Source organism: Diabrotica virgifera, chromosome 4, assembly GCF_917563875.1.
Source record: "Diabrotica virgifera virgifera chromosome 4, PGI_DIABVI_V3a".
NCBI lineage: Eukaryota > Metazoa > Arthropoda > Insecta > Coleoptera > Chrysomelidae > Diabrotica > Diabrotica virgifera.
Window position 1 is genome coordinate 216,539,193 of NC_065446.1, and position 14,285 is coordinate 216,553,477.

Sequence of the window (14,285 nt, forward strand, 5' to 3'; positions counted from 1 at the left end):
TCAATTTGATCAATTTTTTGTTTACGTTAACAGCTTTTATTACATTACGCCTAAAACAAGATGTCCTACAGTATTAATAATTACACACCGTTATGTCCGCAAAGTTCTATAATACTTGACAAAAATATGTCACATTCTTGAATAATTATATACCTCAATTAATTACACCTTAGGTAGGGTGATCGTGTAGCCAAAAGACTATTACAAACAGATATTAGGTATCCGAAAACTAATATATAAATTCTTCCGTTCTTGATAGTAATTATTATTATCCACAGCATCCTCGAAAATAATCTCTGCGGCTGCTGTCTTGGAAAATGTAAGCTCAGGGAGAGAGGTGAGTCAGTTACGAAAGGAATATTCAAGAAGAATGGTAGATTGAATGAGTCGGAATCGAATGAATCCATTTCGATTTTTAACAGTTATTGTTTTTATTTACTTTTAAAATGAACGCATTGGTAAATCGTTGAAAATACTCAAAAAATAAGGTGCAGATACTCTTACACGTTTTGAACATCTATGAGGAGGAGGTTAAAACTAAAAATCGTGATAAATATTCAGAAAACCATGATAAAAAATAAACAGTCACCTAGATGACTACAATTTTACTAACAAAAGAGAACAACATATCCCAGTCAGTATAAATAGAAACTAAATACCTTATGTATGCTCCTTTAGTATCTGCAAAATATTTGGGTATGACATTAGATTCAAAGCTAGTACGTTGGAAAGCACATGTTAAGAAAAAAAAAAGAATAATTAGAAATTAAGTTCAGAAATATGTAACAATAAAAAACTGAAAACGTTTGTTTTCTATACTTCCACAAAATTTATTATATCTAAGTGACTACAGCTGTTTCGGCGGAGTGCCTTTCTCAAGTAATATAGTTTACAGATATATTTATGAACCAACTTGAAACAACAATTTCTAATCATCCCGTATTTAAACAGTTCTTATATTGGTGGAGATACGTGGATGATATACTAGTATGCTTTACAGGAACTAACAGACAACTTGACCAATTTCTATCATATATTAATTCACTTCATAATAATATTGAGTTTACAGTAGAAACAGAACAGAATAACTCTATAAACTTTCTAGATGTAACGATTTCCAGACTACACAACAAACATGAGTTCTCCATATATCATAAACCTACCCATACTGACACAACTATACACAATTCATCATCCCATCCTACACAACACAAATTAGCAGCCTACCACAGCATGATACATAGACTGACAGAAATTCCCATGACAAAAAATAACTTCGAAATAGAACTAAACATCATTAAACAAATAGCAGTAAACAACGGCTATAACGAACAAACAGTTAACAAAATTTTAAACCAAAAACTCCATAAGAAAGTCCTGAAATTAGTGTATCCACCACCACAGAAAGAACCCAGTACCTTCTGCTCTCTCACATATACTGGCAAGATAACAACAACAATAGCCAGATACATAAAAAAGAAAGGAATAACACCAGCTTTCAGAACTAACAACAACTTAAGCAAATATATTAAGAACAATAAAAGCCGAAAGAGAAAGCAACTACAGAGTGGTGTGTACAAACTAACTTGTGGTGACTGTCCGAAAACGTACATCGGTCAAACTGGCAGAACTTTTGACAAACGGATAGCAGAACACAAAAGGGCATTCAACAATAGAAAAACAGACACTTCTACATACGCACTTCACCTTCTAGATCATAATCATTCTTTCAATGAAGAGTTTAAAATTCTACATATTCAAAATAAAGGCCTTAAGCTACCTTTTTTAGAATCTATGGAAATTAATAAACTGAAAAATACAGATATAATTCTGAATGACCAACTCGAGACAAACAGCTCCCCACTCCTCAACCTCTTCAGTTGAAGATTAAAAAGGCAAACACATTGTAAACTATATTACTTGAGAAAGGCACTCCGCCGAAACAGCTGTAGTCACTTAGATATAATAAATTTTGTGGAAGTATAGAAAACAAACGTTTTCAGTTTTTTATTGTTAGATAAAATGAACTTCCATCAAGTAACGGTCGAATCCATCAATTATTTTCAGAAATATGTATAGGGCAGTCAATGAGGGTATTTGGTTCCGAATTCCATCCTACTACATCGATTTACTTGATATTTTTAAAGTAAGTAGGGAATAACTTAAGAAACAAAGTCTACCCTATGCCGATGTGCGCTTTTATCTTGGGGGTGGTTCCCACCCCTTCTCAGGGATGAAAACTGTTTTGGTTAAAATAGCCACGAAAGAGGCTAGGAAACCTAATGTTAAGCAAAAACTGTTCTATAATTATTTTTCGAAAACTCAATACTTTTTTTTTTTATTCGTGGTTGAAAATTGGCTATTTTCATTGAAAAATGACACCTTTTCGAACGGATTTTTGCGAATACCTTAAAAACTAAGCATCTGACAAAAAAACTATATAAAATATTTCTGTAAGTTATAAAAAAACAAAGAGATTCGTTCCTTCATAAATCTTCTAGTTAAAATAAAAAGAGGGATATGGTAGGTAAAAAGAGTTTGTTTTTTTGCTGCATGCTCAAATCGATGTATTCAAGTTTAAATAACAGAGAAACTATCGATTTTAGGTGTATAATGATACTAATAACTTTTGTAGTGCTTGAAAAGACCTTTAAAATGAGCAATATTAAATGTCGATTACATTCAAACTAAGCGAGATATTCTGCAAAAAAGTTGATGACTAATGTATTTTAAGAAGAAATGGGAAGTATATTTAACCCCTCATCCATCAGAATTTAAATACATCATTTTCCTTCTACAATACTTTTTATTATAGTGTTATTTCTATGTTCAAATAGTTGGACTGGATTAAAATAAATGGTTTTTAAAAACTAAAATTATAAAGAGCATTTTTAAATTTTCTTAAAAATCTTCCTTTTCCTTCATGTAACTCGAAAAAGATAAGCGATACGAAAAAAAAAATACCACACAAAAATGTAGGGATTTTTCAGATAAAAATTTCCTTTTTATTTTTCATTACTGTATCTCTTATCATTTTCAAGTTACATGGAGAAAAAGGAAGATTTTTAAGAAATTTTAAAAATGCGTTCTATAATTTGCCCTTTTTTTTCAAAAACCATTTATTTTAAACCCGTCCAACTTTTTGAACATAGAAATAACACTATAAAAAAAGGTATTGTAGAAGGAAAACGATGCATTTACATTTTGGTGGATGGGGGTTAAAATTACTTCTCATTTTTTCTTAAAATACATTAGTTATCAATTTTGTTTGCAGCATATCTCGCTTAGTTTTAATGTAATGGAACTTTAATATAGCTCATTTTGAAGTCTTTTCAAGCACTACAAAAAGTATTAATAGCATTATACACCTAAAATCGATCGTTTCTCTGTTATTTCAAGTTGAAAACACCAATTTGAGAATGTACCAAAAAGAAACTATTTTCACCTACCATATCTCTTTTTATGTTATAACTAGAAGATTTATGAGGGCAAGTGTCTCTTTGTTTTTTTATAACCTACAAAAATGTTTAATATAGTTTTTTAGGTAGATGCATAATTTTTAAGCTATTCGCAAAAAACCGTTCGAAAAGGTATTATGTTTCAATGAAAATGGTTAATTTTCAACCACGAATATCTCAAAAAGTATTGAGTTTTCAAAAAAAAAATTATAGAACAATGTTTGCTTAGAATTAGATTCTCTAGCGAATTCCGTGGTCATTTTAACCATAAATTTTTCCACCCCTAATAAGGGGTGGGAACCACCCCCAAGATAAAAGCACACATCGGCATAGGGTAGACTTTGAATTAGGAGATAAGTAGAGGCTATTCCCAAAATTTCATTAAAATCCATGCAGTAGGATAGAATTCGGAGGTAATATCCTATTCTTGATCCCATTGACTGGCGTAGTACTGGTTGATGGGAAAAATTCCACTCTGTCTACTCTACTACCACAAATTGCTATTGTATAAGCAATTCCTTAAACCGATATGGACATATATGGGATGCTGGTATGGGGCTGTACAAAAGAAAGTAACATTCCAAATTATACAACGATATCAGAATAAAGCAACATCGTCAACGTTCCATGGTACTTCAGAAACTGTTATCTTCATCAAGACCTCCAGACAATAAGTTTGCCGAAAGTCATGAACAAAGGCTCTCCAACGATGTGAATGTCGAGGCCATCAAACTCCTAAACAACGCCAACCAGATAAGAAGACTTAAGAAAATGAAGCCGTTTAATTTAGTGCTATAAGTTAAATAAATGCGTTAAGAGGATCGGTACGTATTTTCGGCTGCAAAGCTATTCAAATGGGGATTCATTTTTTTCAAATCCTGGGAAAACTAATAAGTATTTTTGAAAAATTTAATCGCAGAATGAAAGATTACGTTATTAGCGAGGGCCGAAAGTCCCTGAGAACTTCTATAATGTTGATTTTAATAAGTTACAGGGGTGAAAAACTAAGAGAAAATTTAGTGTGATTTTTAATTTCAAATATATCATTCAAAATAAACTTTTTATTTATTCTAATGGACTTTCGGCCCTCGGTAATAATTTAGTCTTTCATTCTGCGTTTAAATTTTTCAAAAATATTTATTGGTTTTTTCAGGATTCGAAAAAAATGAACACAATGCCGTGGTAATATTTTCCAAATCTATCTTTGTCTTACAACGCACTCAGCCGAATATAATATTGTCAGTTGTCAGTCAGCATATATTGTCAGTCAGACACTGACAAACAGTGACAATTTTAAATATTTGACATTGCATCGGGAATATGTTGAGTTATTGATTAAATATTATTGATATATAGTGTATTTGATAAATAATTGATTTAAGACGTGAACTTAATAAAAAGTTATTTATTGTGTATTATTTGTGGAAGATCCAAGCAGAGAATACATCAGGATAATATATTCTGTGATCCAAGTATTTTGTTGTTAAATATGTTCAAAATTGTAAGCGTTCCATAACAATATATTATTAAAAAATCACTTTAACACTTTTCCTCTTTTCTCGACTGAGTATTAGTCTTTGTTGTACAAATAAATTATTACAATCACTGAATACATAGTTATCGAAAAAATTATCACATTTATTAACTGAATTAATAATTTGCCATTATAAAAATAACAGTTAGCCAAGAACATTCAAAACCCATCTCTTTAAATTAATGATGACATTTTCAAGTAGAATGACATTCTAGTAATTTTTACATATCCATACCAGTGTGAATTTTACTACACGTAATTTGCCGTGTAAAGACAGAAAAAGTAGGGATACACGTAAAATATTTGCGAATTATGTACCCATAGCCTATAGTGAAAAAGCAGAGTAAAGTGCGGCTAAAGTGTACACGTTAGTTGTACTATTCTGTATTAGAGCCTAAGGATTATTGGTGAATATGACCTTAGATAAGTTATTTGTAGTATTTTGTAGATAGAAAACTTGCTTATTGATCATAGTAAATGATCAGATAGCAAAAATCATAAGATTCCTGCTGGAGTTTTATTAAATAAAAAAAACTAGATGACTACGATAGATGCTAAATAAAACATAAAAGATAATAGCGGCGTAAATTGTAATTAAGGTTTATGGACATGAAATGATATGAAATGATTGCAATTTCGAGAAGAATCTAATTATGTAAATGTTATTGTATTTGAGTGCTTACTTATTATGTATTGTATACTCCTTCGTATTGGTTTTTTAATTGTATTGTAAAATTAGCATCAAATTAATAAAAGAATCGGATCCCACAAATTGAGTTGAATACCGAGGAATCGATTCACTAAAAGGAGCGGCCTGGCCAACTCTATCCCAGAGCTTCTTCTTCGTTGATACCTCCACATCATTATCTGACGACCGATTTGTTTTTGTTTTGGTTATTATCGCAGGAATGCGGATAAACACCTTTTGATAGATATATAACAACTATAAGCCGTATAAGATGGGAAGTCGGGAGTGGACGAAGTAGATTGTTCCAAAGGTGGAATTATTAAAAGTTCAAGGTAGGACGGACGGGTAGTCAGATTACATAGTATTTGAGTTTCAGAAGTTGTCTGTCACTGTGTTATTTATTAGTGCAATCATGTTAATCAGACCATGACAATCATCTGTAATAAAATATTATTTCTTGGCTTCAAAAAAATCGATCTCTTAAAATTCTAAAAATAGCACAATGATAATACACACAGGTGCAAAAAAATCGATCCACTTAAAAATTTGGTCTTTTTGAGGTCTCGAATTTCCTAAACCTGTTAACTCAGTTGTTCGAATATATTTTCCTAATTTAAACTCGTGCCCCAGATATTTACAGAGATACACTTGTTAAATTTACGTGCCATTTGCCATTAGTTGAGATGTGTTTTTGGCCAATACAAGGTCATGTATTGGGTTTTGGAAAAATTAATTTTAAGATCAGCTCATATACAAGAGCTGTGAAGGTCTTGAAGAAGATGGCAGGCATTTGGTTGGAAGTTCTAGACAACCTCAAGTTGTTCAGAAACTCCCCATTTATGTTGATAATATATTATACTCCCCGATATTTTCCCAATTATTGTTCCTCATAGCACTCTGGAACCTTTCTGTAACAAATGAGTGAATAGTTTAGGAGATATGGTGTCTTCCTGCCTGATACCCCTCTTCAAGGGAAGAAGTAAATTATGCTATGCTGAAAAAACTGCACAAAACAATTCTGCTGTAAGAACAAAAAATACTAGATAACAGTTTACGAATACGAGAAGATAAAAACAGAGAATACTGAAATAAAAAGTAGGCCTAGTAATCCTGTTGAAATACCCCTGAACCTTCGTATACAAGCGGCATCTAAAGGTGCGTATCGATTACGTTGGTGCTCCGTGTGGATACGGCATGCGCTTTTCTTCTTCTTCATGTATCATGTCCTTTCAGAACGTTGGTTACCATCATAGCTATCTTAATTTGATTCACTGCCACCCTAAATAGCATGCTTGTATCAACACCATACCAACCTCGCAAGTTCTTCAACCATGAGGTTCTTCTGCTATTTTTCCTTACATGATATTTTGTAGCAACCTATATTTGGGACCTCTCATTACATGTCCGAAATACTCCAGCTTTCTCTGCTTGATGCTTTTTATGATCTCAGTAGTCTTGCTGAGACGTTCTAGTATTGTGGAGTTTCGAATCTTCTCCACCCAGGAAACTTTTTAAAATTCTTCTATAGCACCACATTTCGAAAGCGTCATAGCGATTTAGATCGATTTTATTCACAGTCCAGGACTCGACACCATAAAGTAAGACCGAGAACACGTAGCAGCGAAGTAGGCGGATCCTCAATGCCAATTTTAGGTCTCTGTTACATAACACCTTGGACATCCTTCTAACTCTAGCCTGCTCTATCCTAGATCTAATTTCGCCGTGACTTTCTGCGTTACAATTTAGTAGTTGCTGTCCAAGGTAAACGATTTTATCAACTTGCTCAAGTTTGGTATTATTTACATATATAGACGGTTTTATATGCTGTTGTTTACTTATTACGAGTATTTTGGTTTTCCGTATGTTCAGATCCAGACCTGCCTCCCTACAACTCTCAACTACTATCAAGTAGTGTTTGCAGATCTTCTTGACTAGAAGCTAGGAGTACTGTATCGTCCGCATATCGCAAATTATTGATGACTTCACCGTTCACAAGTATTCCTTCTTGTTTTTCAGAAAGTGCTTTTCTGAAAATTCTTTCGGAGTAAACGTTGAAAAGCAGGGGTGACAAGAGGCATCCCTGCCGTACTCGTCTTTTAATATTAAGAGCCTGTGATTTCACACCATCTACTAAAACTGATGTTTGATTCCAGTATAAATTTGCAATTATTCGAACATCTCTGCCGTCCAAGCTCAATGTCTTTTAGAGCTTCGATCAATATGGAGTGCTTTACACGATCAAATGCCTTTTGGAAGTCAATAAAACAACAGTATATGTCTACAGATATATCTCGACATCTTTGAGCAAGTACGTTCATTCCAAACAATGCCTCTCTCGTTCCAAACCCAAACTGTTACGGAACCCAAACTGTGTGTCATGTGCTCCTCTACATATAAACCTCCACAGATTGGATCGCCGAAGGTCAAGATCGCCCGGTTGAATCGGTGGCGGTTTTTATGTAGAGGAGCGCATGCCGTATCCACACGGAGCACGGAGCTCCAACGTAATGGATACGTACCTTAATATTTTCTGTAAATAGTATTGTAACAGCACTTGCATCATGATTGATAGTTTCGTAAGGTAATAAATAATTAGCGTACATCCGGAATTCACTATGAATACGGTTAGATGTCTAGTTAACATTTAAATTGAGATTATAGGAAATGTCAAATTAAACTTTCGTAATCTCCGTAATGCTTGTTTGCATTAAAGATAATAACTAAGCTCAATAGGTCAATGTATATTTTACCATATTAAAATCTTTTTATACAAACTACATACTCGTGAGCGATAGAGTAAAAGGTGTTTTACACCTTTATGCATTAAAAAGCTTGTCTTATATACGGGTGTTTGTAAACAAAGTACGACAAACTCCAAGGGGTTGATTATGCATGAAAAAATAATGACAGCTTGTTTCCCGTATACGGGATAATAAAATTTTGTTTACAAACTGACGATTTATTATTACTCTGTAAACGGTGCGGTGGTTACTGCAAGGTGGCGCACTTATTTACTAACACCCCTAATAAAAAAAAGAATGTCTATTTTGCATCTACAGTTCAGGGATTAGGTACCTTAATTGCTAGAGTTGCAGGGTGTTTCTTATGCGTACAGTTATTAAGGCAGGTATTAGTCGAGGAAATGAAGCTGGAAAAATGGCAAAACCTCGCAATTTTTTCGTCCAACATCGATTTGTACAAATATTTGGGATTAGGCTCATTTCACCCTCTAGTTCATTTTCTATATTGAGCCGTTGTACCCTTTTGGTTTTTTAAGGGTGAAAACCACCCCTATTTGTAAAAAATTATAAAATAACATTTTAAACTTTAATATTGTCAACATTTGCTTCTTATTAGTTACATAATGATTGTTTTGTGCTTTAAGAAATAATACCACGATATTTCAACCCTTAAAACCACCCTTGTTGGAGCTATATATGAAAAGTTTACTTATTATAAAAGAATAACTTCGGCTTGGATCAATTTACATAAAAATTTGGGGTTAGGATCATCTTACCCTGTACTTCATATTCTATATCATGCTCAAGGGCGTTGATTATTTTTAGGAGTGTAAACTACCCTTATTGTCAAAAATTATATAAAAACATTGTAAACTTTAATATAGGTAAAATTTGGTTTTGACTGGTTAAATAATGATTGTGTTATGCTTTAGGATATAATACCATAATATTTCAACCCTTAAAAACCACCCTTAATAACACTGCAATTTTTATAAGTAGACAAATTAATAGATCTATACGGAAAAAAAGTAGAATTAAAGAATTACAAAAACATTTACTTACACAAAAATACGAATTTACAAATAAATAAAAATACACATACAAATAGTTTTTTAGTCATCCAGTATACGAACCGGCTCTGTGGTATTATATAGGTACATTGAAAATGCTCTATAAAGGGACTACTCGAATTTTTCGAAAAAAAAAATTAGTTTTATAAACATAGCTTCTTCATTTTTGGCGATAAAAAGTTTTTTCAATAACAGTTTTGTAGTATTTTTGAAGGGTAATAAGACTGTGTAAATTAAATTCCATAAGATCCCTTAATTTTTAATTGAGGTGGGTTTAAAGGGCTCGACTAAGGGATGTTTGCTCGTAAATAGATGTTTTAAACAGTTATATCTCGCTAACTGTTTACTGTAATGAAAAGGAAATTTTAGCTATTAAAAAAGCTACAATTTAGTAATCTATCATTTTTTTCGTATCTCCAGTATTTTCTGAGATATTTTGAAGAAAATGATAAAAAATGCAAAATTGCAAAAAATCAATTTTTCTTTATACTCCAATTTTTCTAAAATTAGGCCTTTTAAATAGGTCAAACTTCTTGGGTGTATTGATAATATAAATATAAACGGAATTACAGAAAGGCGAAGATCAATTTTTAGTTACAAGGGTAGTTAGGGGGTTGTTTTCACTGTTTTTTTCGTAGAGAAAAACAGGTACCGACTTTTTTTTTATCATAAGTTGCTCAATTTTTATGCTAGAAAGTTTTTATTATTTTTTTTTAAATCTTATTGTATGCTTGAAAAAACATCATGTATGTTTTCCACGAAAAATGCAAAGTTTTCCCGTTATTTTTCTTTGATTATTTCAAATTATGCATTTGACGAAAAAAGCTAACCTTTAACATGCCGTATCTCGGTTTGTATTGGTCGTAAAAATATTATAGAAAAAGAATTTCGTTTGTGTTAATAAAAGATACAATTTTGATATCTACAGTTTCTTTGATTAAATGCATATTTTTCGAGTTATTCTCAAAAAACCTTCTAAAAAAGTCGATTTTCCGTCGAAAAACTGTTACTTTCAACCAGGAATGACTCAAAAAATATTAGTTTTACGAAGAAAATGTAAAAAATATTTTTTTCTTAAAATTACTTTTTACATCGATTTACATGGTTATAATGTAATAAAAAATTCCCACCCCCGAGATGGGGTGGCAACTACCCCCAAGGTGCTAGCGTACAGCAGCATGATATAGAAAACGATCCTTGGACTATTTCCTACCTTCTGTGAAAATTTCAAGTAAATCCATGCTGGACGAAAAAATTGCGAGCCAAAATGCTTCATTTCCTCGACTATATAGCTTGAAATCAACATTTCAAGCACATTTTTGTGAATTTGAAAAGGAAATCTGGTAGAATTTAAATTAAATAAACATATTATTCAGTATAATTTAAAGAGTATTCAAAATAATGTTCAAGGCAAAATATTGAAAAATAAACCAACGCTGGCAAATTTTTACAGACACCATCAAAAAAATGGATTTTGCGGTGGGCATTAGAACTCATCACTGCATCGTGTGAAATAAAAAATTCAAAAATATTTTATTAGCTTAGCGTTTCTCGAGGTAAAGCTGTCGCGTTTTTTAGTTTTACCAATTTTTGCGTTTTTGGTATCAGTCAGAAGTCAAAATAACGAATTTTGTTGTAAAAAAGTGTGAAACTTAACATATTTATTATTCTTAAACAAAGAATAAGCATAGAACAAGAAATATGTCGACAGCGTTACCTCACGAAAAAGCAATGCAAAATTTCAGTTTTTTTCCACTGGCGTTGAAAAAGTAGTTTTGAGAAAAATGCTGTTAAAGTTTTGACAACTTTCATTTTCAATTTCTTTTGTATCTATCAAATTGTAGAGTGATGCACACCGGAATATGGTTTTGAATCGAGGAGTAACAAAAGTTACAAAGTTACAAAAGAGAAGGGGAACAGCTGGCAGGGTCGAAGGCAGGGACATTCATTCAATATATGGAATTTCCGATAATTTTCCTTCGATTAATCTGAAATTTTCAGCGAGTATTCTGGAAGTGATGTATTTTCATTTAAAATAATAAAAAAAATCGAAAATTTCAAAATTTTTAAAGTATACCCCTCTCCTCCTTGTAGTTCATTCCAAGCTGTTCGATACAAAGAATGACTTCGGAAACAATGGTAAATGGGAGAGAGCTTGATTTTTTGAAGTTTCAACTGCAGTGGTACTCTTGATGTGCTGTACATTTTCTTCCCAGGCAACTGAAGGCCTTCTCCTTCTTCTTCTTTGTTGTGGTATGTAATTTAAAGCTTTCTTTGGCCATCTATCTTCATTCATTCGTTTCACGTGACCATACCACACTAGTTGTCTCGTTTCAATTCTCTATCTACACTAGAATATATATAGGCGAGCGGGAGATACCCCTAAAATGACCAGGTACTGACCATGGAGGGCCGAAGGGCTAATTTTATTCATACTTTATATTTTCGAGGGTGCTGAAAACGAAAATTAGGTTTATTTTGAATTTTATGTGGAGGAACATTGTCAAAATCGCAATTTTAACCTAAAAATTAAAAAAAAAATAAATAACGATTTTTTGTGTTTACCTCGCTACAACTCTGTTCAATTTTAATATTTTTTTCTGAAATTTTTACAGTAGGTATATAGCTCTAACATTTCTGAAGACAACGGGACTTGTTTTAAGCTTTAATTCTTATTCTGATAAAGGTTATGAATTTTTCAAAGGGAAAGGTACGGATTTGTGCATTGCAAAGTTTAATCGCAAAAGTTGAGTGACGAAATTAAAAATTTAGCCTTTTTATCACGTTTATGTTAAAGTAGAGAGTACAAAGAATTTTTTTGGAAAATTTTTGATCAAAATGTTTTATAGAAAAAAAATAGTGCAACTTTTATTATCGACATTAGAAATCCCCGATATAACGGTTATTTTTCGAGATACTGACCAATTTTACCACAGAAATAAAAAAAAAGTGAAATCACGTTTTTTTGCGTTTAACTCGCTACAACTCTGGTCCATTTTAATATTTTTATCTAAGGTTTGTACACTATATGTTGCTCACTTTTTTGAAGACAACGGTATCTGCTTTAAGATTTTAGACTTATTCTAGTAAAAGTTATGAATTTTTTAAAGTACAAGGTACAGATTCTTGAATTGCAAAGTTTAATCGCAAAAGTTAAGAGGCAAAATTTAAAATTTATCTTATTAATTACGTTTATGTTAAAACATAGAGTACAAAGAAGTTTTCTGAAAAGTTTTAGTTACAAATGTTTAATAGAACAAAAATTGCGCCACTTTTCATATAGACGTTATACGTCCCCAAAATAGCGCTTATTTTTCGACATACTGACCATGGGAGGTGAAGGGCTAATTTTGGCCTTATTTTATGTTTTCGATTGTGCTGACAATGAAAAAGAGGTTTATTTTGAATTTTATGTGACGGAACATTGTCAAAATCGCAATTTTAACCTAAAAATGAAAAAAAAAGTGAAGTCACGAATTTTTACGTTTAACTCGCTACAACTCCGTTCCATTTTAATATTTTTTTTTCTAAAATTTCTACGGCATATATTTCTTACCTTTGTGAAGACTATGAAAATAACTGTAGTCTTTCGGTCTTTTTTTGTAAAAGTTATGAATTTTAAAAAATTAAAGGTGCAGATTCGTGAATTGCAGAGTTAAATCGCAAAAATTAAGTGACCAAATTTAAAATTTATCTATTTGATTACGTTTTTGTTAAACCATAGAGTTCAAAGAAGTTTTATGGGGAGTTTTAGGTCTAGATGTGTTATAGAAAAAATATGGTGTAACTTTTAATTTTAAGAAAAACGTGGTTAAACTTTTTTTTATTTTTAGGGCAAAATAGCGATTTTGACAATTTTCTCCCACCTAAAATTCAAAATAAACTTGATTTTCGTTTTCGGCACCATCAAAAACATAAAGTAAGACCAAAATTAGCCATTTACCACCAATGATCAGTATCTCGAAAAATTAGCGTTATTTTGGGGATTTATAACGTAGATGTTAAACGTTGCACCATTTGTTTTCTATAAAACATTTTGATCCAAAACTTTCCAGAAAACTTTTTTGTACTCATTTTGTATTTTTGAATTTGATTTAAAAGCTATATTTCAAATTTTGTCAGTCAAATTATGCGATTAAACTTTGCAATTCACGAATCTGCACCTTGTACTTTAAAAGATTCATAACTTTTACTAGAATAAGACTAAAAGCTTAAAGCAGAAACCATTGTCTTCAAAAAAAGTGAGTGGTATATAGTGTAGAAACTTTAGAAAAAAATATTAAAACGGACCAGAGTTGTAGCGAGCTAAACGCAAAAAACGTGATTTATTTTTTTTTTATTTTTAGGGTACAATTACAATTTTGACAATATTCCCCCACCTAAAATTTAAAATGAGTTTTATTTTCGTTTTCATCACGGTCAAAAACATAATCTAAGTCCAAAATTAGCCATTCTCCACCCATGGTCAGTACCTCGAAAAATAAGCGTTATATTGGGCATTTCTAATGTCGACATTAAAAGTTGCACCATTTTTTTTTTTCTATAAAACATTTTGATCTAAAACTTTCCAGAAAACTTCTTTGTACTCTTTATTTTAACATAAACGTAATTAAAAAGCTAAATTTTAAACTTCGTCACACAACTTTTGCAATTAAACTTTGCAATGCACAAATCCGCACCTTTTCCTTTGAAAAATTCATAACCATTATCAGGATAAGAATAAAAGCTTGAAACAGGTACCGTTGTCTTCAGAAATATTAGAGCTATATACCTACTGTAAAAATTTCAGAAAAA

General features: G+C 31.8%; 1 protein-coding gene across 1 annotated transcript in view; it reads right to left on the minus strand.

Moving 5' to 3' along the window:
• The window catches only part of LOC126883291 (uncharacterized), a 531,955-nt gene that overhangs the window by 287,062 nt on the left and 230,608 nt on the right, over positions 1–14,285 (minus strand). The window lies entirely within an intron of this gene.